The sequence below is a fragment of the Littorina saxatilis genome, linkage group LG7 (genome assembly GCF_037325665.1).
Source record: "Littorina saxatilis isolate snail1 linkage group LG7, US_GU_Lsax_2.0, whole genome shotgun sequence".
Taxonomy (NCBI): Eukaryota; Metazoa; Mollusca; class Gastropoda; order Littorinimorpha; family Littorinidae; genus Littorina; species Littorina saxatilis.
The window spans coordinates 56,922,524-56,947,253 of NC_090251.1; the positions used below are offsets into that span (position 1 = coordinate 56,922,524).

The 24,730-nt window shown below is 43.8% G+C and overlaps 2 long non-coding RNA genes across 2 annotated transcripts; one reads left to right on the forward strand and one right to left on the reverse strand.

Annotated features, from left to right (window-relative positions):
* Positions 1 to 318: 318 nt before the first annotated feature.
* Positions 319 to 6,358, reverse strand: LOC138971868 (uncharacterized). Its single transcript, XR_011457406.1, has 2 exons — positions 6,015 to 6,358; positions 319 to 3,123 (listed from the first exon to the last, which is right to left on the reverse strand). It is a non-coding gene; the product is annotated as an uncharacterized lncRNA (long non-coding RNA).
* On the forward strand, positions 3,130 to 4,344 carry LOC138971867 (uncharacterized). The gene is made up of 2 exons (XR_011457405.1): positions 3,130 to 3,943; positions 4,189 to 4,344. It is a non-coding gene; the product is annotated as an uncharacterized lncRNA (long non-coding RNA).
* Positions 6,359 to 24,730: the final 18,372 nt, after the last annotated feature.

Genomic DNA, 24,730 nt, shown 5'->3' on the forward strand with positions numbered 1-24,730 from the left:
TGAATCTGTAATCAAAAGTGTTATTGTTATTTGCAATTTTTAGAATGTTATGTAGCAAATTTTATAATACATTTCATAACTTGACGAAATGTAAAACAAGTCGCGTAAAGCGATATAAAAACATGTAGTCAATCTATAGGCATCAAATTGAAGGATAAACTAAAAAAAAAAAAAGTCCGATCGGCGAGACTAAATTCAGATAGTCTCGGCTAACCATACCCGAAAACCGTCACGGATCACACTCATCTCCGCGAAGCATACTCAACCTGTTTTCTTTAATTCTGAACGCGTTTTTAAAGTAAACATAACATATGTATATATATATTTTAAATCAGGAGAAGATAAGAAGTACAATGTAGTAGTGTTTGAATCTGTAATGAAATATTCGTTTTTGATGACAATTTTAATGAGCGAACTAATTCACTTATTTTCAAGCTACCTGGCTCAAATGCAATATCAAAGTCCCGACTTAATCAAAGATTACTTAACAGGTCCGCCTCAACTATCACAAAAACGGAAATGACGTCATCAAAGACTGTGGCAGAGTACCTTAACGCAGTCCTAGTATATCCACTACTGACTGAACTGTGGCATAGTACCTGGACGCAGTCCCAGTATATCCACTACAGACTGAACTGTGGCATAGTACATGGACGCTGTCCCAGTATATCTACTACAGATTGAACCTTAATGTCTTGCATTTTCTACAACTACTCTGCACACATAAGAAAACCCAACCCCTCTCGCACGCACACATGCAAGTACGCACGCATGAACACTCACGCATCAACACACACACACACACACACACACACACACACACACACACACACATAAGCTAACACAAACGAACACGTGCGCACAACGCTCGCGCGCACGCTTACACACACACACACACACACACACACACACACACGCACGCACGCACGCACGCACACACACACACACACACACACAAACGAACACGTGCGCGCAACGCTCGGCCGCACGCACACACACACACACACACACACACACAGTTAGATAATACATCATCTGATATGTTTCCTTGTTCATATGCTTTTTTCAAGTCATAAACGTAAACTATGAATGGTTTTACTGGGATTTTGTGCAGCGTTTTGTATTATCTGCGTTGTTGTCGGATTTAAATACTCTCTCAAAAACTGGGTATCTAATCACGACCGATAAGATTTTCCCCTTTTCGATTAAAAAGTACAATGAGATTTAGTCAGAACCATAACATTATTCTTCCAAAAACACTTATTAACATCCATGTAAAAGAAACACAACTCTGTTCATCAAATTATCTCACCCTTTGCAAGAAACGTATGGCGAAGGCACATTTCGCGCCGCGGTGCAGATGACGCAATTAACTCTCGTGACGAAACGATTGGTTCGTGACGTCGCGTCATCAACCGTTCATGAATGGCCCTTGTATGAATGGCATTCTTTCTGTTGGGATGACGTGTGAACCTCATCATTAGTGACTTGGAAAATCGGTCGGATTTAGGTATCCCCGAAGTCGGTCGGAATTGGATACACTTACCCTACACTCTTCCACACTGACAGGCGCGCGCGCACGTACGCACGCACATATGCAACAATAACAATGACAAAAATCAAACTTTTAAAAGCACTTGAAAGTTAATAAACAAAGCAACTATTGATTCCCTAGCCCTACGATTATATGATCGTGACTGGCTCTCTTTCCAAGTTGGAACGTTTTCAATCTGCTGTCTGACGTCATCAAAGTGTTGAAAAACGTACGGCGATGTCTATAAAACTCTCACTTGACCACAACATTCACAATGCAGTGCATTCAATGATTGGAAAAAAACACTGGCGTTGATCAGACACAGTCACTGAATGTTGTTATTTTACAAATGAATCTGCTTAACATTTGGTAAGAAATGACCGTCAATAGTGCCGGGCGGTCGTGAGAATTCAAGGTTTTCAGAGACAGACAGTAAATAACGTGCTCTGAAATAAACACATGCCGAAAAATTCTTTAGTCAGCCAGTTGATCATCTGCCTGACAACGGATAGGAAGTATAAAATTGGTTGCATCATGACAATTTGCTGTGTATGGCGGTCATAGCAGACGATTTGTCTTCAGGACGGTCGTGAGAAAAAATGAGACAGACACCTTGCCCGAGTGACTAGACAGTAAATAACGTGCTCTGAAATAAACACATGCCGAAAAATTCTTTAGTCAGCCAGTTGATCATCTGCCTGACAACGGATAGGAAGTGTAAAATTGGTTGCATCATGACAATTTGCTGTGTATGGCGGTTATAGCAGACGATTTGTCTGCAGGGCGGTCGTGAGAAAAAATGAGACAGACACCTTGCCCGAGTTACTAGACAGTAAATAACGTGCTCTGAAATAAACACATGCCGAAAAATTCTTTAGTCAGCCAGTTGATTATCTGCCTGACAACGGATAGGAAGTGTAAAATTGGTTGCATCATGACAATTTGCTGTGTATGGCGGTTATAGCAGACGATTTGTCTGCAGGGCGGTCGTGAGAAAAAATGAGACAGACACCTTGCCCGAGTGACAAAATGACCAAGCGCAAGTAGAATAAGCCGTAGTTAGCCTTTCAAAACCCTTTCATGTCGTGATTTGATGGAAATTGCTACTTATTAAAAGCATGTTACGCCCAAACCTTTTAACAGCCATTCCAACTGAACAGATTTGGAATTAACGTTTTTGAGACAGACACATTTGGAAAAAAGACCGTTTACTTCACATGCGATTGTATCGACTAAACATAAACACATTCATTGTTTTTTTTAACTAAGTGTGTTCATCTATCTCTGTTCTTTGGTTTCTAATGTACTTTTCACTGGATTTCTTTGTGTGTTTTTGTACTGGTGCCTTTGTCTATTGCAATGTGGCTAAAAAGGGAAATCGTGTCTGTCTCATTTCTCACGACCGACCTACCTTTTTCGCTGGTGGGGAATACAAACTTGACTTAAATTCGATCAACGTTTATTTTTCATATGTAAATTCCGAAGACATTCGACACAGACCAGTGAAAATTCACGACTAAACAAAACGAAACATTTTATTTAATATCAAAGTCAGGGACATACCCGACTCTGAAGACTGTGAAACCTGTCTGCAGTCATACTGACATTTTCAAATGGCATTGCTAAGATGAACTCAGGATTTCATTGACTGGTTCCATCCCACTTTGAAAGGTGACTGGATGGAAACAGTCAACAATTTTGCTTTTCAAACTGTTTAATGCTTCAAAATAGATTAAAGGTGTTTGCATGTAACATGACACCATAGGTTTTGTGTAAAGTTACTTTCAAACGTATCTTGAAGAATTTCACATTTTTGTGCACACTAATTGCACACTATAATGTTCAAAGAGTGGATCACTTAGTACAAGCATTTTTTTTAAACATGTGTTTGAATGTCACATAACACAAACATAATCATAGACTAAGGGATTATTCGGTGTTAAGTTACATGTATGAGTAAAAATTGCCGTCAACATAGTTTATTATCTTTTCTTTCTTTTCTGTGGATGCTTTTTTTTAAGGCTGCTTAACAACCAAGATATGGTTTAATGCAGGTCAACAAACAAACAAAAACCCACTTAATCTATTGCTTGAATGTAACTTTACTCGGTAAAAACAAAAATTCACAAAGAAGGTGAGTGTTTTCAGACTAAGAGTGAATAATTATGTATTAGGATGAGTTTTAACAGTATGTGTTTGAATCACAATGTAACATAACACACACATGATCAACAGCATTAGGAATGCTATTTCAGGACACAAAAAAGTTTGTTTCATCGGTCCAGCATTTAATTTTTTTTAAATTTTCTTCCTTCCCTGGACACTATCAACTGAGACAACATCCAGTGAAGTTTGCAGAACAGAGTGGTGTGGACTCAGCTGACAATACTGTGACCTGCATTTCCAGGGGTAAGAGTACAAGGACTTCAATACATTCAGGAAGAAATTGTGAGAATTGAGGCACTGGGGATTTTTTGTTTTTGTTTGTTTCAGTACCAATGATACTAGTTTTTGTTTAAATGTACACGAATATATTAACATGCATGGTAATTTATGTTTAATTCAATCAAATTGATGATTTTCATGAGATTAGTTATGTGGAACTGGTACGCTTTGAATATCACCTCGAAATTTCTTGTTATTTTGTGTTGCAGATTCAAGCCCTCATTGGTGATGGTGCAGAAGTACATTTCCTGAAGAAACAGCGTGAAAGCAAACAGACTTCTATGTGTGGCCCTTTGTTCCCATGCACTAAGATTTCTGAAGCTGTACTGTTGTCATGTATTTGTTTAGCATGAGGTCAACCAGCCTAGATGCATTCCCTCCATAATAAAAAAAAAAACAATAAAAAATAATACGAGTGGGTGGAACGCTGTTTTGTTAATATTTCAAAACTGTCATTGATTTTCATGTATGCAGAGGCTCTTCTATTCCATCTGTCAGTGCCACATCTGTGGTTAGCAGCTTCATGTTTGTTTTTGAGTTCATGTTGTGCTGTTGTCTAGTTACAATCTGAAAGATAGGAAAGGCTGGTTGGTAGCAAAGTTTGGTTGGTAGGACATTTTTGGTTGTTGCCCAATGTTTTGTCTAACATTTGCTGTTTTGTTTGAGTATTTCTCTTTTGATTACTAAGGTGTAGCTGAAGTAATAACAAAAGTTGAATGGATATGTTTGCCTTTCCCTTATTCGGGATATTTTGTTTGTTGCCTAAAACTGGCTCTGAATCCACTTAAATTCAATTATTTCACTGTCTTAAGCACTCAATAGGTCATTCAATATTAAGAGAATGTTTTCTTCAATTACTAGTACGATTTAAGTGATTAAGAGGCTGTATAACAATTATTTCACCTTCAAATAGCACTAGTTGGTGTAAAGTTACTTGCATACGTCTTTTCTTGTTATTTATTCTTTCCCTTTATCACTTGGACTCACATTTTTGGATGTGAAATATGTTTATATCTATGTATTTACTTGTAGAACATTTAATTCTGGATGGATTTCTTTTTCTGGTGAAAAATGGGTAAGAAAAAGGATAGGTCACAGTGTTATGTTACATGCATGTATTGCTAGGTTTTCTATTTTATACATTAAAACAAGAAGAGCAAACGCTCGATCGAGTCACTTTCGCAGTTCTGAATATTATACGAGGCATCAGATGGACAGGAAGAAATTGCTATTCACAACACAATGAGTCACGTTCACATAAAATTTGAGCCCGGTCACTTTTATAGTTTCCGAGAAAAGCCCAACGTTAAGTTGTGTGTTGCCGAACAGAAAAGGCTAGTTATCTCCCTTGTTTTTCTGATAACGTTCGTAAAAGGCTACAGATGTAAATACTTTGATGTAAAGAATAATCCTACAAAGTTTCAATCACATCCGATGAACTTTGTCAAAGATATAAAATGTCTAATTTTTCCTTTGACGCTGACCTGTGACCTTGAAAAAGGTCAAAGGTCAACGAAACCATCGTTAAAGTGTAGAGGTCATTGGAGGTCACGACTAAACAAAATATGAGCCCGATCGCTTTGATAGTTTCCGAGAAAAGTCCAACGTTAAGGTGGTGTCTACGGCCGGCCGGCCGGACGGCCGGCCGGCCGGACAGACTAACACTGACCGATTACAGTCACTTTTTCTCAAGTGACTCAACGAGTAAAACAATTGTTGGGATACTTTAACCTTAATCAATACTTTAACTGAAGTATTTCATACCTTGACAATGTAGGAGCCTTTTTAATACAGTACATTTACTTAGTCATTTTATCTTGAAATTAGGAACGCCTGATGTTGTAAATGCATGGTGCATTACAACATAATTCAGACATTGGAAAAATGAACTTCTCTTCTTACAATTAAATATAAAGATAAGGCTTAACATATTTGAAGACTTTTTATTTGTTTATTTTACTTAAATATGTTACTTTTTTAACATTGTGAGTCAAATGTTCTGCTTTGTGTAAAGTTACGTACATGCAACAGTTACATGCAGTTTTCAATACTGTATCAGACTAGAACACTGTTGTAATGATTTAATCATTGAAAGTACACTTGTAGCAGGCTGTTAAAGTTAAATAAAGACCTGGAATTAAACTGGATTTGTTTTAAGTTGATGTTGATTGAAAGGGTCACGGTGTTACCGTTACATGCAAACCAAATACATTTTCTTCAAATACTACTCAGTAAATAGCCCATTTGAAATTTCTTTCGGTAGGAAGTATCAAGATAACTATATGCTCCAATTTAAGTAAAAAAGATTGTTTTATGACAAAATTATATTTGTCATGCTCATGTCACAGAGACTGGACACTATTCTGTACTCTTGACCATATATATCTCTGTGGTTCTTCCACAGTTACCGAATCAAGTTGATGTACTTACAGCCTCCAGGAAATATTCCGTGAAAATTGAGCTCAGGATAAGCAGCAAAAAAACATGTACGACAGTGTTTTACATCAAACAATGCCTACATTTCAGCCCAGCAACGTGGCACGCCCGCGTCGCTCGTTCTCTCACACACACTATTTGTATCGCTCCAATCATTGATCAAGTTGGAAATGACAAGCTACTTGAAAAAAATCATCGCACACATCTGCCGCACGTGAAGTACGCAACACTGGCACAGCAAACAATCTCTATACTTTTTCACCGTCACAATAACACATGGCAGGAAGGGTATATATTTTGGAATGTATGTTCCATGTACTTACGTATCAGTATTTGTGAAAGGGAAGCACGTCCACTCACCCCGGTGGCGACATTTTTTTTTTCACACGTCAGTCTTACGGGGCTTTCAATCCCGAAGGCTATTTCCGAGTAGCTACGAACGTAAACGGAAGTTCCGATGTGTCGATTTGAGTTGTCGTTCGTGTCTCGCTGACCCAGTACACGGTCTAGAAATGATCGTCACTGCTGCAGGGTCAATGTGTGAATTAATAGGATAGAGCGAAAAGAATTGCACTCAGCACTCGCTCAATCCATGCTGAGGCTCATAAACTCTCAGCCTGCAGAACATCATACAGAGAGCAGTCTTTCTTTTCTCGCACCATTGGCGAATGGAACGCCCTCCCACCACAGGCAGTATCATCAGCAGTGGCGGATCAGTTCATTTTATGGGGGGGGGGGGGGGGGGGGGGTCCAAAAGCATATTGTGAAGATATGGGTGTGAAGGCGCTTCGAGCCGACGGCGCAAAGCGCCTAGCTTGCTAGGTGGGTCCGGGGGCATGCCCCCCCGGAAAATGTTGAAAAAAAGGATGCAAAATGGTGCAATCTGGTGCATTCTGAGGATGATCATTACGTTTCAGGCAGCAGTTTTGTCACTGATTAATACCCTAAAAAAACACAAAATTATTTTTTTTTTTTTTGGCTGGGGGGGGGGGGGGGGGGTCCGGAAACCCCAGAACCCCCCCCCCCCCCCCCTCGTCCGCCCCTGATCAGCCTCGGTGGAAGCCTTCAAAACCCAGATCTAGACACCATGCACTGCAGCAGAAGACCTCTTGTACACCAAAGTTCCCATTTAACTGCCAGAAACACATTCACAGATACTTCAATATGTTGTTACTGGACTCCGAGTGCCTTTTTAGTTTCTACAAAATAATAAAGAGACCAAAAAGCAATGTACTCACGTTAAAATGACGAACACCCCAGGCGAAAAAGTACCACAGTTTACTATAGTAAAAGTACTATAGTATACCACGGGGTCGGCCCGCTATTGCGCGGGGCCGCTATTGCGCGAATCTTTAGGGTTAGGGTTAGGGTTAGGGGGTTAGATTCGCGCAATAGCGGCTGTGCATGCCCCTGATCAAGGCATGCTACTTCATGTCATGCGCCTATGGTTGGGCTATTATTGCCAATTTTTGTGTGTTGACGAAACAAGACAGAATTGTGCGTTCTTAAATTATGACGATATTAATTGGTATTGGTCTTTTGTACCTGTGTAAGGGTGTTTTGTTCACTGGGTTGTCATGCGTGTGAGAAAGATGTTATTTTCCTTTGTTTGAGACTCTTACTGGACCGACTATCATTCATTGACTCTGACTCACTTTTTCTGCTATGTATTGTGATTGACGCTTTAGTTCCACGTACTCGTTGGATGAATGTGTGAATGTTTTTGTAATGCGGATAGCAGTTGATTTTTGTTGGAAAACTGCCCCTCAGCTCCGTTTGAACGGGACGCACGCAGTGAGTTGAATTTATGTCACGATTGTTGATCGGGCGTGAAACACGCACGAGAACGAATTTGCACAGTCAGTTTTTTGGTACAGTCTCAAAAAGGGTTCACGCGGGCTATCCTTCCCGCAAATACCATCAGTTGCTTCCTGTCTGTGAAACCGAGCACATCTCTACAGATTGTGTCAGAAAATAGAAACGTAGATTAATAGTAAACCGACCATGGTTTTGTGTTCAAAATAGTTTAGGAGAGAAGTACACCAGATGTGAAGTTTTGTGCATTCATGACTTGCGTGCCTTTATGAGAAGTGTCGTGAAGAAATGAGCCCAAATGGTTAGTATTTTACATGGTTTTTGTGTGATTGTAAAGGGGAAGGACTGTTGACGATTACTTGCTAGCTGCCCCCCCCCCTTTCCCCCCCCCCCCCCCAATTATCATTGTCCTTGATTTCGTTTTCATCTAAAAGGCGGAAACTTTGCTTTTTGATAATTACTGAGTCAAAATCGTTGCACTTGGATACTAATTCGTTTGGCTTCGTGATTTCCCTTTTCTTGGTGATCGTGTTTGAATTGTAATGTTTGATTGGTAAGGCCATTAGATTATGGCTGCGAAATCTGTGTCAAACGCGATTAAATAGTTGTTGTTGTGATTTTTGTAGGCAATCGATTTTTGTAATGTTAACGTGACTGCGTGTTTAAGTTTGCTTTGATTGGGTCGATTATCCCCCCCCCCCCACCTGTTAATGGTTACTCCCTTTCAAGTTGTTCTCACGCCAGTCGGTGGTGTAAATCGTATATATTGTGAGTGTGAGGTATTCACCTGTCAGTCTTCCTTCCCCGCCTTGTGTGCAAATGTTATTTTGTTATGTAACGTTAATTAAAACGAAATTAACGCGATGTTAGGGATTAAATGACTTACACGCAAGTTTTTGTGGCGTGGATATAACTTTGCCACAAATGGCTCTGTTATTAAATTTAAACGGATGTGTAAAGGACTAAAAGGCAAACGACTAAGTGAGTTTTTTCTTTATGCAGTCGGCTTGATCTGCAAACGAACGGTATTGTCACTAGACAGTTTTGCAACGTAATAACGTGAAGCACGGGACTCTATTTACAGAGTGGTGTTTTGAAACGCTGGCCTCGGCCACCTGTGAAAATTATGTCATGGGAACGGAACGGAATTGATTTGAACGCATGTATATCTTGACCTTTTAAAGGCACACTTTAGCACGGTCTCTCCCATCCCCAAACGGTCCCCATATGCATACAATTATGCTTTTTCTTTAAATGTGCACATTAGTGCAGATTGTCTCCCTTTCCTCAACGATAATGTTTATTACTATTTTTACTGAAAGTTCATGTTCGTTCTCACCCGTCCCCTTCCCCCTTTGTTGTGTTTACTTGTTCGTTCTCACCCGTCTCCTCCCCCCTTTGTTGTGTTTACTTGTTCGTTCTCACTCGTCTTCCCCCCCTTTTTTCTCGTCCATTTATTTCTTCTTTATCTTTATTGAATGACTTGGTATAGTATTTGATGTTTACAATGCATGTATTATAAGGTATTGTTTGTTTATTGCAGTTATCACCGATGAACACCCACAACCCCAAACTGCCTTGCCATGTACCCACCCCATGTCCCTTCCTATCTGTCCCCGTTCTCTCCTTATTTGTATTTGGAACTGACTAAATAATAATATTCCACTAAGAAACTGTTGTGGGACTTCGAGTATGGATGACGTCTCATGTTGCTTCACTCATCACACACTTCCAATCCTGAGGGCATGCACAGTGATAACATCAGACTCGTGTGGAGTAACATCATACTCTACACTGAATGAATCAACAGCCATCGACGTCTATTCTAGTAAGCCAAATTATCTCCTCCTTCAACCAGAAATCCAGACAGGAAGCGACTCATCTCAACGCCCTTCACCGTTAGTTAACAGTTTTAGGCTGACCGTCATCTTAAAGACTTTATGATAGCATAGCCTAGTTATTCGCTGTGCTCTGCAGATTCTACTGTGAAGATCCCCCCAAGGTCGTACTAAAGATGAGCGATCCAGTTCAAGAAGAAGCTACTGGCACGGCAGTTAGCGACCCAGAGGTCATCGATGCCTTAGCGCCAACTCCTTCACCAGAAGAGCGCCTGGGAGTTACAACCAGGGCCATGGCGAAATCTGACCAGGACGTTAAGGCACAGAAGCTGAGGGACGAGTACTGGAAGGAGAGTCAGATGTTTCAGTTAGCTATCAGTCAAGCAGACGACTACCTCCAAGAACAATACCCTGACAAGAACAAATTGAGACAAAAGAAGAAGGTACTACAGACAACGTACAGGGAGCTCCACGCCCTGAATGATAAACTACAGGCAGTGGAACCAAGTCCGAAGGAAAATGAAGATGAAAAGAGCAGACAAGCGCAGTTGCAGACAATCGTTGCGCAAGTTGACCTCATCTTTCCAAGGGGACCCTATTCCATTGCCAGCTCGGCGTCTAGTGTTAGTACCAGTGCTAGTAAAGGCTCAATGCGTAGTTCACAGGCATCTTCCGCTGCAGCTAAGTTAGCCAGAAAAATAGAGAGAATGCAGCTGCATGTCCAACTGCAAAGTACGGTAGCCCTCGAAGAAGAGGAAAGAGTAGTAAAGGATATAGAACTGAAGAAATCCATCATCAAGAAAGAAGCAGAGGAAAGAAGACTGGAGGAGGAACGTGAACAAGACGAAAGAAAATATAGAGAAGAAGAAAGAAGACTGAAGGAGGAACGTGAACAAGACGAAAGAAAATATAGAGAAGAAGAAAGAAGACTGAAGGAGGAACGTGAACAAGACGAAAGAAAATGTAGAGAAGAAGAAAGAAGACTGAAGGAGAAACGTGAACAAGACGAAAGAAGATTGAGAGAAGAAGAAAGAAGACTCAAGGAAGAAGCCGCTATTGAAAGGGAGGAATCGGAACAGCGAGCAAAGATGGAAAGGATGAGACTTCAGTTCAAGATCAGAGAAAATGATGCCGTTATCAGCACAATTGATGAATTTGAACAGGAAAGTCGAGATAGCCAAACGAACACTCTTTACCCCTCCCTGACCGAGCGTTTTATTTCCAACGCTCCCCCAAACTTCCCCTCCCTGATAGGTAGTGGTCCCATCCCTCTCATGGCAATGGCAGGTCCGGGAGCGACGGCGGACGCAGCACCGGTGGACCTTTCCCAGGGGCAATTCCAGGCTGATATGGCGGGCGACCTCTCTGCCATCACCGTGGACCAGACGGCACTCCTCCTGGGTCATCGCCCACGTTCAGGAGCACCACAGCTACAACAAGCGGGGATGATTACTACCACCGATGCACTGCCTACGACCGTGGCCTTCAGCCATACTGAGACAGGGGTCCCTTTGGCGACCACCGCTACGTCACTCGCGACAGGCGGAGGCGGTCAGACGGATGTCACTGGTTTTGGGGGCCCCCTCTCATCAGCCTCCACTCCCTCAAGACCGTCTCACCTTTTTCAACCTTCAAACTCAGAAGCCTGCGGTGGTAACGAGGCCGCAGCTGCTGCCGCCACCACGTCACAGGCGGTCGCTTCCGCGCAACCCATGAACAGTGAGACACAGTGTGATCATCACCAAGATGCGGCCCTTCCTCAGTCACCTTCCTATCCCAAAAGGACTCTACCCCCTCCTCCAGGCCTTTTGAGACCCGAGGCATACCCTTTCGTCCCCCATGTGACCCATCTCAATCAGCTGCCCACGACGGTCACATCGCTAGAGCACCCTAGTCAACGGGAGAACGATTCTGCTACCCACTCAGCATCAGAACAGCTCCAACGTTCGCTGACCCAAACCATGGCCGAAGCCATCTCACTCAATAGGCTGCCGGTTCAAGAACCAGCGGTATTTTCGGGTGACTCACTGGCCTACCCGATATGGAAGTCAGCCTTCTCTCTGTTGATTGGTAGACAACCTATCCCAGCAACGGAGAAACTGCTTTACCTTCAAAAGTACGTCGGAGGGTTGGCCAGGGAATCCGTCAAGGGTTTCTTTTTGCTGAGAAACGAGGCTGCCTACCACGGAGCCCTAGAAGTGTTGGAGCAGCGGTTTGGCAATCCATTTATAGTGGCGCAAGCATTCCGAGACAAATTGGACTCATGGGGAGTTGTTAAAAATAAAGACTGTACCGCACTTCGATCTTTGGCAGATTTCCTGAGGCAATGCGTCATCGCGGCTCAAGTCGTTGGAGGGATGGGGATCTTGGATGACTCCCAGTATCAGAAGCGTCTGATAGAAAAGCTGCCAGATTGGATGGCAAATAGGTGGTTAAGAAAGGTTAACGAAGTGAAAGACACCAAGGGACGATATCCTACCTTCGCTGAGTTAGCGGACTTCATCGCCAAGGAAGCCGACGTGGCGAGCGACCCAGTCTTCGGCAACCTTGCCAAGCCAGCTTCTTCCGCTCACTCATCAGGCACTAGCTCCTCTACCGGCATGCAGAGAAACGCGATGAGGACGGAAACTACTCCCTGTCAATCATGTCTGTACTGCGAAGCTCAAGGGCACCAACTCCCAGAATGTAGGAAGCTAGCAGCAAAACCACTTCAAGAAAGAAGGGAGTTCGTTATGAAGAATAAACTCTGTTTTGCATGTGCCATCTCTACCGACCACCGGTCAAGGGAGTGCAAAGACAGAGGTACGTGTGCCACCTGCAAGAAACGTCACCCCACCTTCTTACATGATGATAACTTCAGCTGGCAGCCACCGCAAGCAGTTATGTCCTGAACCCAATGTTACGTCTGTGTTCCTTATTATATCAGGGTCTGCTATATGGATTTTATTTTGTGTGGACAATAAGCAGATGATTTGAGGAAATGGACAGACAGCTCTTACCGAACGAACAATTTGAAAGAAACCGAACGGCACCAACAGAAACAAACAGCTCCAACGGGAAAGTATGTATGCAAGTGAGAATGAGGCTATCTGGCAATATGTGTGTGAGAGCAAGGACGGTATTGATGGGAAATTTTGCTGTAATTTACTGTGGATTTTTTGTCTTTGATTTTTGAAATCACAGTCGTGATTTGATGTGGGAGTGTGCATGCCCCTGATCAAGGCATGCTACTTCATGTCATGCGCCTATGGTTGGGCTATTATTGCCAATTTTTGTGTGTTGACGAAACAAGACAGAATTGTTGTTGCCGTGTGTGCGTTCTTAAATTATGACGATATTAATTGGTATTGGTTTTTTGTACCTGTGTAAGGGTGTTTTGTTCATTGGGTTGTCATGCGTGTGAGAAAGATGTTATTTTCCTTGGTTTGAGACTCTTACTGGACCGACTATCATTCATTGACTCTTGACTCACTTTTTCTACTATGTATTGTGATTGACGCTTTAGTTCCACGTACTCGTTGGATGAATGTGTGAATGTTTTTGTAAAGCGGATAGCAGTTGATTTTTGTTGGAAAACTGCCCCTCAGCTCCGTTTGAACGGGACGCACGCAGTGAGTTGAATTTATGTCACGATTGTTGATCGGGCGTGAAACACGCACGAGAACGAATTTGCACAGTCAGTTTTTTGGTACAGTCTCAAAAAGGGTTCACGCGGGCTATCCTTCCCGCAAATACCATCAGTTGCTTCCTGTCTGTGAAACCGAGCACATCTCTACAGATTGTGTCAGAAAATAGAAACGTAGATTAATAGTAAACCGACCATGGTTTTGTGTTCAAAATAGTTTAGGAGAGAAGTACACCAGATGTGAAGTTTTGTGCATTCATGACTTGCGTGCCTTTATGAGAAGTGTCGTGAAGAAATGAGCCCAAATGGTTAGTATTTTACATGGTTTTTGTGTGATTGTAAAGGGGAAGGACTGTTGACGATTACTTGCTAGCTGCCCCCCCCCCCCTTTCCCCCCCCCCCCCCAATTATCATTTTCCTTGATTTCGTTTTCATCTAAAAGGCGGAAACTTTGCTTTTTGATAATTATTGAGTCAAAATCGTTGCACTTGGATACTAATTCGTTTGGCTTCGTGATTTCCCTTTTCTTAGTGATCGTGTTTGAATTGTAATGTTTGATTGGTAAGGCCATTAGATTATGGCTGCGAAATCTGTGTCAAACGCGATTAAATAGTTGTTGTTGTGATTTTTGTAGGCAATCGTTTTTTGTAATGTTAACGTGACTGCGTGTTTAAGTTTGCTTTGATTGGGTCGATTATTCCCCCCCCCCCCCCCCACCTGTTAATGGTTACTTCCTTTCAAGTTGTTCTCACGCCAGTCGGTGGTGTAAATCGTATATATTGTGAGTGTGAGGTATTCACTTGTCAGTCTTCCTTCCCCGCCTTGTGTGCAAATGTTATTTTGTTATGTAATGTTAATTAAAACGAAATTAACGCGATGTTAGGGATTAAATGACTTACACGCAAGTTTTTGTGGCGTGGATATAACTTTGCCACAAATGGCTCTGTTATTAAATTTAAACGGATGTGTAAAGGACTAAAAGGCAAACGACTAAGTGAGTTTTTTCTTTATGCAGTCGGCTTGATCTGCAAACGAACGGTATTGTCACTAGACAGTTTTGCAACGTAATAACGTGAAGCACGGGACTCTATTTACAGAGTGGTGTTTTGAAACGCTGGCCTCGGCCACCTGTGAAAATTATGTCATGGGAACGGAACGGAATTGATTTGAACGCATGTATATCTTGACCTTTTAAAGGCACACTTTAGCACGGTCTCTCCCATCCCCAAACGGTCCCCATATGCATACAATTATGCTTTTTCTTTAAATGTGTACATTAGTGCAGATTGTCTCCCTTTCCTCAACGATAATGTTTATTACTATTTTTACTGAAAGTTCATGTTCGTTCTCACCCGTCCCCTCCCCCTTGTTTCGTGTTTACTTGTAAGTTCTCACCCGTCCCCTCCCCCTTGTTTCGTGTTTACTTGTTCGTTCTCACCCGTCCCCTCCCCCCTTTGTTGTGTTTACTTGTTCGTTCTCACTCGTCTTCCCCCCCCCCCCCCCCCCCCCACCTTTTTCTCGTCCATTTATTTCTTCTTTATCCGCCTAGTTTCCCCTGGCCCTTCTGTCCGCAACTTGAATGACTTGGTATAGTATTTGATGTTTACAATGCATGTATTATAAGGTATTATTTGTTTATTGCAGTTATCACCGATGAACACCCACAACCCCAAACTGTCTTGCCATGTACCCACCCCATGTCCCTTCCTATCTGTCCCCGTTCTCTCCTTATTTGTATTTGGAACTGACTAAATAATAATATTCCACTAAGAAACTGTTGTGGGACTTCGAGTATGGATGACGTCTCATGTTGCTTCACTCATCACACACTTCCAATCCTGAGGGCATGCACAGCGGCCCTGCGCAATAGCGGCCCCGCGCAATAGCGGCTCAGCCCCGTATACCACAGTATACTATAGTAAATGTACTATAGTATACTATAGTACTTTGGTAAATGTACCATAGTATACTATATTACATTGTGTTAAATGTACTATAGTATACTATAGTATTTGTAAATGTACTACAGCAGTCCCTGCAATGTACGGCCCCCGGCTTGAGCGGACACCTGACATGTACGGACACATTTGCTCGGCACGGAGTGTTTTCCTTCTATATCTGCCCCCCCCTTAAACGGACACCTGCAAAACGTGGACACGGACACTCATTTTCGGTCCCAACAGCAGGTCATACCTCCAATGTACGGACAGACCATCGTCAAATTTTCACCACAACAAAATCGATAACAGAGCAGTCCGGCTCTTGGTGCAAAGATCACAGCCGCAATGGCGTGACGACAGTCACTGGTAACTTGAGTGCACCTGTACCCATCAGGAGGGGGGGGGGGGGGTAGTTTTGGTCAGGAGTGGAGTCCATGCGAAGATGCCACCATGAAACTGCACTGTGCTCTTTATTCTTGTCTGTTGGACGTAAACAACAGAAACCACAGTCGATGAAGGTCCTGAGCGAAAGAGAGTGAAAAACCGGCCACAGTTCTCAGCATCGTGTGTCTGTGTGTAACCTCTTTCATTGACAAGATACTCTTGTTTCCCCTCAGCCTTGACAGTGAGTCGGTTGCCTAATCTGTGAACCCTTCAGTTGTCTTGCTGTGTCAAAAGTTACGACACAGTCAACTGGTTTTGCTCTGAGTGAACAGTTGGAGCTGACCTCTCTGGCCACAGCCCAACAGTACATGGCTGGAGGGAGTGAGAGAGAGAGGGAGGCGGGGGGGGGGGGGGGGTGGAGGGGTAGCTGGCTAAACTCTGTGGGGTGTCCGGTGTCACTGCATGTCAGCAGGAAGAGCATTGGAGAGAAATAGAGAGGTGTACTCTTCCACACAATTTCCAAGCATCAGTTGTCACGGCTTGGGGTAGGCATTAGTGAGGGAGAGTGGGAGCTGTGTTATGTACAGTGTATTTCCGACTGAAGAGTGAAAAGTCACTGCCATGCCACATGATCGGCATGCAGTCAATAAAGCCAGACAAGATGAAAATAAATTACATGATTATGACATGCAGCTCTATCTCCTGCTATTTATTCAAACTGGGTTTCAAGCTTATTCTTGCAAAGCATCTGCACACGCTCCTCTGTGCTGTGTTTGTGTGGCTGCTTTCGTATGTCAGTGCATGGTGAGTGTGTTCACTGCCTTGAGGATTTATTGTATCTCTTCTTTTCAACACTTTTCATTTTTACAGAACGTTTAAAGAAGTATTAGGAGTTTATTGTTTAGTAGCCACAAGAAGTGATTAGCATATAGACTCAATCCTGTTGTTTGTGTGTCTCTGTGTGAGTGTATGGGGGAGGGGGTGGTGTGGTCACCCCTCCCGTGACCGGACACCTGCAATGTACGGACAGTTTTGCTATGGCCCAAGGGTGTCCGTTCATTGCCCTAATTCATGCTTAATATTTGTTTTTATGAATCGATTGTGTGCATGAATGTTCAAATGGCATCTGGCCAATGACTGCAGGCACTGTCTTTCACATTTAACAAAACAGACAAGAATACCTTTTTTTTTCTTTATTCTTTGGCAGGGCATAAATAATCAACAGCATGTACATTATGTAGTCCATTATGTAGGAAAGATGACGCATAGGCTAAATCCCACTCCAACAATGTTACGTTGAATTTAAAGGAGCAGCAAGTTACATCAGTTACAAAGTGGTGGTATGGTTGAGTGCATCCAAATAAAACCAGATAGGCTTGCAAAATCAATACTGACAGCGGTTACTGTCTATAACAAAATCAGAGATAGAGAAAAAATATATAAATATCGCCACCAAGACATCAGGGTACATAGAAGAATGTAAATTAATGCATGTGTTCTGCGCGAACTTAGAATCCGGTTTCATTCTAGAATGGACCGGGTCCAGGTTGGAATTCTAACCCTGCGCAAGTACAGGGGTGCCATTCTAGAATGAAACCCTTGAATAAAGGGGGCCGTAATGTTTGTAGGTAAGACAGAGTTGTCTTCCCTTGAATTATCTCCACCTGCACCTTCCCTTTGATAAAATGGGGCTGATTTGTCTACCCCTGAAAAAAATCCTTTGGCGATCTTGCGAATGTCATGTCATGTCAAGAAAGTTGACACTCCTGAGTACGCAATAAACAAAGGCAGACCATAGCAAGGGGGACTACCAGGGCAGTATTGTTTGCAGGGCAGTTGTTTTTGTGATGAGAGCCGGTTGCGGCCGCTTGCAATGTCAGCGCTGTCTCCCTCTCGGAAATGTCCGGTTTTTTGACAATTTTTTTCACAGACAGACAGACAGACGGTCAGACCGACTAACCGACAGACAGACCAACAGAAGGACAGAGTGAGTTATAGAGCTGTTGTCACAGGTTTAAAAAAAAGTTGACATTATATCTTCACAATTCAGAAGACCAACTTCATGTATATGAATAAGATTAAAAGTTACAAGCGAGATCGGCAAAACACTGTCAGTCCGGAAATTTCCGTTCGTAGCGATCAGTGCTGAGTGTCTCTCAAAATCTTAATCACTTTCAGAACATCACAATCCCAATTCACGATGTCTTTGAGTAAAGTGTAAAAAACCCGAAAAAAAACCCCAACCAAACACACAAAAAACAAAAACAAACAGAAAATCCACATTTGTGGCTTTGGTTGTGTGATAGTCTAACTGAAATGACTATTCCAACTTGGACCCAAATTCCAACCTTGCGCACGGCCGATTCTAGAATGGACCAGCAACAAGGGTTTCATTCTAGAATGGCACCCCTGTACTTGCGCAGGGTTAGAATTCCAACCTGGACCCGGTCCATTCTAGAATGAAACCGGATTCTAAGTTCGCGCAGAACATCTATATCATATCATTTACAATAAAAACAAAATCTTCCTCAGGCAACAGTCACTTCCAACAAGTCAGTAGCATATTTTACTATTTAAGAAACAAAGCAATTTAAGCGCTCTAAATGCATACAACATGTCCAACAAGCATGAATAGACTCTAAATGCATACAACATGTCCAACAAGCATGAATAGACATTTCAATCGTTGTTATTCTCTCAAGTGCCAGGAGATTGGTTCCCTATAATTCTCACTTACTCTTGAAGATTAGCTTACTTTTATGTCCCTTTGTTTCTCAGACCTTAAAACAGCGCTCTGCCTCATTTCATTTAAAATTCTCATTAGCACAAAAGATAACAATATATATGAATAACAGCCCTATTTCATTATTTTTAAATGCCCTCAAGGACCATTTAAGGGCTAGATGAAAAATAATTACTCGTGATTAAAAAGTCACAAGCAGCAAGACTGCAAGCTATTGCCAACCATTAGATTGAAAACATAAACATTTCCCAGAAAATCCTTTTTTTTCACATCAAATGTCTTTGTGACGAATTAAAAATATATCAATCAAGAATGTAATAGTTAAATGTATCATCGACAGGCATTATTTGCCAAAGTGTTACACGACACTTGAGATTGCCACAAGTTCTCAAATGTCGTATAGTTGTGTTCTTTTATTCTACGTCGCCCGTCTTCGCAGCAGCAGAAAACAACTCGTCAAATTGAGTTCGAGGATTTATTCAGCATTCAATACATACAACTGCACAACGTAGCAGAACTCAAATAGAAGCTTTTTTACATACAAATCGCGCTGGCATATATAGTAAATACTCAATCTCGAGAATATTCCAGACCGAACATGATACAACTACATTATACGAGCCGTGCATGGACTAAACTAGCGACATTCTCTATGACGTACATCAAAAGCGCCGACGCACTTAATCCGAACGAACGCCACGAACTCACGACTAAAACAGCGTGGTAAACGACTTGTTTTGACAGGACTAGAAAGTTCACCTGCATTCTCGTCCAAGCATAAATATTGTGTTTACAAAATATAATATCGGTACTTTCCCACAAAGTACAAATAAGTCAACTACATGCAACACACAAAACTGAACCAAAGCTCAGCAACGGTAGCGTTTCCTAACATTACCCCCAACACCAGAAGAAATTTACATAATTTCTTTCAATCATTGAAACGCTACCTGTACACATATCTATATATATATACGACTAGTGTCTGTGTGTCTGTCTGTGTGTCTGTGCGCGATGCACGGCCAAAGTTCTCGATGGATCTGCTTCAAATTTGGTGGGCATATTCAAGTAGACCCGGGACACTACACAACCTGGTCGATATTTCAACACGTGCTCTCAGCGCGCAGCGCGGAACCGATTTTGGTTCCACCTCAGCTATTTTGGTTCCACCTCAGCTTACCCGGGCCCCCATACCGACACACCATAGCCGCTACACCACATCACAACGCCAAAGTTCTCGGTGGATCTTTTTCAAATTTGGACACCGTATTCAGCTACACCCCGGACACAATATCATCGATGAGATATTTCAACACGTGCTCTCAGCGCGCAGCGCTGAACTCATTTTCGTTTTTGTGTTCATTTCACCATTATAAGTAACTCTTCCTTATCTTCTCCAGTGTTTGGCGTTTATCTCCCTTCCTTCGTGTGGCTTTCCCGTTCAGTTGTAAGTTACTACACTGCGCTGTCCACTGCGCTGAGCGTCTTCGGATATTCCCGGCGTTCTGTTACTGTTACCTATTTTTAGAAGGTCAACGCAGTGTACAGAACGTAAATTGGACCCGTAAATTATCCTCACTGTAAAAGTGCAAAGGTCGAATCAATTTATAGCCACGCGAAAAATACACTGTCATCTATCTCTCTATAGATACGGCTTCTCTGTGTTTGTGTGTGTGTGTGTGTGAGTGTGTGTGTCTCTATGTAAGCAACACCTGTGCATTCTTCAGTTCTGTTTGTGATGTGGTCTGGCGGCTTTTGTGTAATTTTATGTACTGGCCTTCCTTTGAGAAGCCATAACTTGCTCAGTCCTGTTTGAGTGGAGTTCGCCTCCAAAGGTGATTAACACGGTTACATTCGTCGACAAGGATGGGACTCGATATGGTCAGGAATGGCATTATGGCCACTGAATCATTTTCGTGCTGTTCCCATTCCACGAATCTGGGAGGGACCTAAGCTTGGCGGGTCCATAGTTCGGCGTACGGCTCTAAGTACTTCTTCCCGGCGAAGCCGGCTACCCGGCGAAGCGGGTATTCATTCTAGTTATGTATACATAACAGATTGAAATCCAGGTATGTACATTAGTCTGTTGGAGAATGAACACAGTTTTACTCACATACTCGGCTGAGAAAATCTGCTCCAACATTGTCTGAACCTTTGATCGATTCCACTCGCATATCAAAGTTCTGCAAGTACATCACCCACCTCATGATACGATTATTCACAAACTTCGCAGAGTTCAGGTAGGTGAGGGGTTTGTGATCAGTCTGAAGCACGAATTTCACCCCTTGGAGGTAGAGTTCAAATTTCTTGATTCCCCACACGATGGCTAAACACTCTTTCTCCATGGTCGAGTAGTTCTTCTCGGCTCCTGACAGCTTCTTGCTGGCATAGCTGACCGGAAACGGTTTACCTCCATGTTCTTGCATCAGCATGGCGCCGATCCCTTCGTCCGATGCGTCTGTACGCAAGATGAACTCTTTGGCAGTATCAGGAAGGCGTAGCACCGGGTCTCGTGACATCAGGTCGCGCACAGTCTGATATGCCTTCTCCTGAGCTGGTCCCCAGAGTATTCGGTTGGGGCATCCTTTTCGGGTCATGTCCGACAAAGGCGCCGTTATGGCGGCGAAGTTTGGAATGAACTCTCTGTAGTACCCAGCCAATCCAAGGAAGGATCGCACCTGCTTCTTGGTTTCAGGACGTGGCGCATTGAGGATCTTGGTGACGTTTTCCAACAAAAGCCCCTTTTGACCTTCCTTCAGTGAATGACCTATGAAGTCAGCGTTGTCGGTCCCCAAAATGCACTTGCTGGGTCTCACGGTCAGATTAACTTTTGTCAGGCGGGAAAACAGTTCCCTCAAAGTCTCCAAATGCTCCGCAAAGGTCTCCGTGTGGACTAGCAGATCATCCCAGTAGTACACAACATTCTTCATTCCTTTGAGCATTTTTCGCATTCCCCTCTTAAGGGTAGCACCACTGTTCACCATGCCAAAAGGCATCCGCAGGCACTCATACGTTCCGTCTGGAGTTGCAAAGGCGGTCTTTGGTATGTCCTCTTCGCGCACAGGAATCTGCCAATATCCCTTGCTGAGATCGATCTTTGAGAAGATCTTACTGCCAGTCAACCGTCGGAACAGATCAGCCGCCGTCGGCATTGGTTCAGGGTCAAACACGGTGATCTTATTCACTTTCCTGAAGTCAATGCATACCCTGTTTGTACCGTCTTTCTTCTTGACAACAACAACGGGAGATGAGTAAGGGGATGATGACTCACGGATGACCCCCATCTTCAACATGTTGTCGATGTCCTTCTTCAAGGATTCCCGAGCCTGAAACGGGATAGGGTATGGTTTTGACCGAACAGGAACGTCAGATGTGAGGTGGACTTCATGTTCGACCAAGGACGTAGAGCCTGGAACATCAGAGAACCTATGGGTGAAGTCGCCCATAAAATCATGCAGCTCCTTCTGCTGATCTTCTGTCAGGTCAGGTCCTAGCTTGACGTCATCCACTCCCTCTTTCTTGTGGAGGTCTCCCAACTCCAGTAGTTCCTCGCCGTCGAACTCGTCTAGTTCGGCTGGTTCTTCCACACTTGCTGCGACCTGTACTGCTTCCGTAGGTCTCTCCACATACAGTTTCAGGAGGTTAGCGTGGTAGATCTTGGACTTCTTGCCGACATTCACCTTGTAGTCGTTGATCCCTACCACGGCCTCAACCTCGTATGGGCCTTTCCACTGCATCAGTAGTTTGTTGTGATCAGTGGGAAGCAGGATCAGCACTTTGTTACCTGGTGTAAACTTCCTGTTTACGGCTTTGCGGTCGTAGTAGTGCTTTCCGCTATCCTGAGACTTTCTCAAGTTTTCTCTCGCAATCTCGAGAGTCTCCTCCAGTTTCTCTCGCAACTCGAACACGTACTGGTAACTGTTCTTCACTTCAGGTGTGTCCACATCTTTTGTCCACAATTCCTTTAGTATCTGCATCGGGCCTCTCACGGTCCGCCCGTACATCAGCTCGAACGGGGAGAATCCAGTGGACTCTTGTGGCACCTCCCTGTATGCAAACAGCAAGGCATTGATGTAGCGATGCCACTGCCTTGGCTGCTCACTGCATAGTTTCTTCAGCGTGGACTTCAGCGTCGCATTGAATTTTTCTACCAGCCCATTGCACATCGGGTGATAGGGTGTCGTAGTCAAGTGACGAATGCTCAGCAGCCTGTTGACCTCTTCCATGCATTCAGAGACAAACTGTGTCCCCAGGTCTGTGAGGATCTCTTCAGGAACCCAAATTCTGCTGAAAATGTCCACAAGTGCCTCGGCAACAGTCTCGGTGTCAATTTTCTTCAGAGGCACGGCTTCTGGGTACCTGGTTGCATAGTCTACCAGGGTCAGTACCCAACGATGACCCTCTTCACTTGGCGGTTTTATCTCGCCGATGAGGTCAATGGCCACCCTCTTGAAAGGTCGGTCGATCAAAGGCATCTTCTGCAACGGCACTTTCGGGACCCTTCCTCGAGGTATGGTTTTCTGGCAAATATCGCACGATCGGCAGAATCGAGTCACATCTGCATGCAGTCCTGGCCAGTAAAACGCAGCCTGGATTCTGTCCGATGTCTTCTTGACACCCAGGTGACCTCCCATAATAGAGTCGTGGGCCACCTCCATCACCTGGCGCCTAAGTGGTTGAGGCACCAGAACTTGACGTAATGGCTTCCCACCGTTGACTCTCGGGTGCTGGAACACTCTGTACAGGATCTTGGCCTTTACTTCAAAGTGCACAGTGCCTTCGCCCTTAGTCATCTCCTTGACAGGACGACTCCTGTACTTTGTCAAGGTCAAATCAGCTTCCTGTAGCTGAATCAGCCGATCCCTGTCCACGACAGCAGTTGCAGAACTGTTGGTGACCCTGAGTGGCGTAGTTGTTTTGTCCTTCTTCGCCTGGGCTCTGGTCGTCACAGCGCTTACAACCTGCGGCTGGTCGCGGCGATGCACAGTTGCTCTGTCATCTCGTAACAGTTCGCTGATATCTTCATTCGCGAATGGCAGTGGGTCTTCCTCCTCAGCAGCAGGCTGAGCTGAGCCCATTCTCCATTCGAAATCAGGGTCATCAGGACGTCTCGCACCCCCAATGTTACCAATTAGTAGATCGTACACGGGCTTCTTCAGGCAGACGGCCTCAACTTCTCCGGTGAAGTATGGAGTATCGATCTGGATTTTTACCACTGGTGCCTTCACGCATTTGCTGTCAGCCATGAGCGTCCACTTGAAGTCACCAGTGAACTTCTCTGTTGGCACCAGATCCTCTTTGACAATGACTCCATTGCAGCCCGAATCTCTGAGAACAGTCACTTCCTGCTTCTCAACAAATCCCTTCGACACGGGCATGTTCGACACTGACACAGCTGCGCTGGCGACGACAGAGATTGACCTGCCATTGGCGAGTAGAAGCTGGCCATCAGATATACATTCTTCCACGTCCGATGGTGTATCCACTTGCTCGGCAGCCCTTGGGAGTATGACGCTGCTCGCACATACTTGTTGGTTCGAGCCACTCGTTTGCCTCTTGTTGTCGTAATATCTCCGTCGATGTTCTTGCGTTTTGTCATTGACATGTCCGTTATTTTTCTTTTGGGGACAGTTGGCGACTCGGTGACCCTTGGCATTGCAATGGAAACACGTTATGTTCTGCCCTTCATTGGATGATGGTGCGGACTCAGTTTGTCCCTTGGCAGGTTGGTTTCCCTGGTTCCCGCTCTTCTGGAAAGGTTTCGATGACTTTGACGTCCCCAGGGTCCTTCCATGAGCAATGAGATAACGCTCAGCAGCATCAGTAATGTCCTTCAAACCCCGCAGTTTTTGCTCTTCCAAGCGGGTCGCCAGGTCCTTCGGGCAGGCATTAAGGAACTGCTCCTTCACGATCAAGTCCCGCAGACTCTCGTATGACTGCTCTTCACCTGATAACTCCACCCACTTCTGC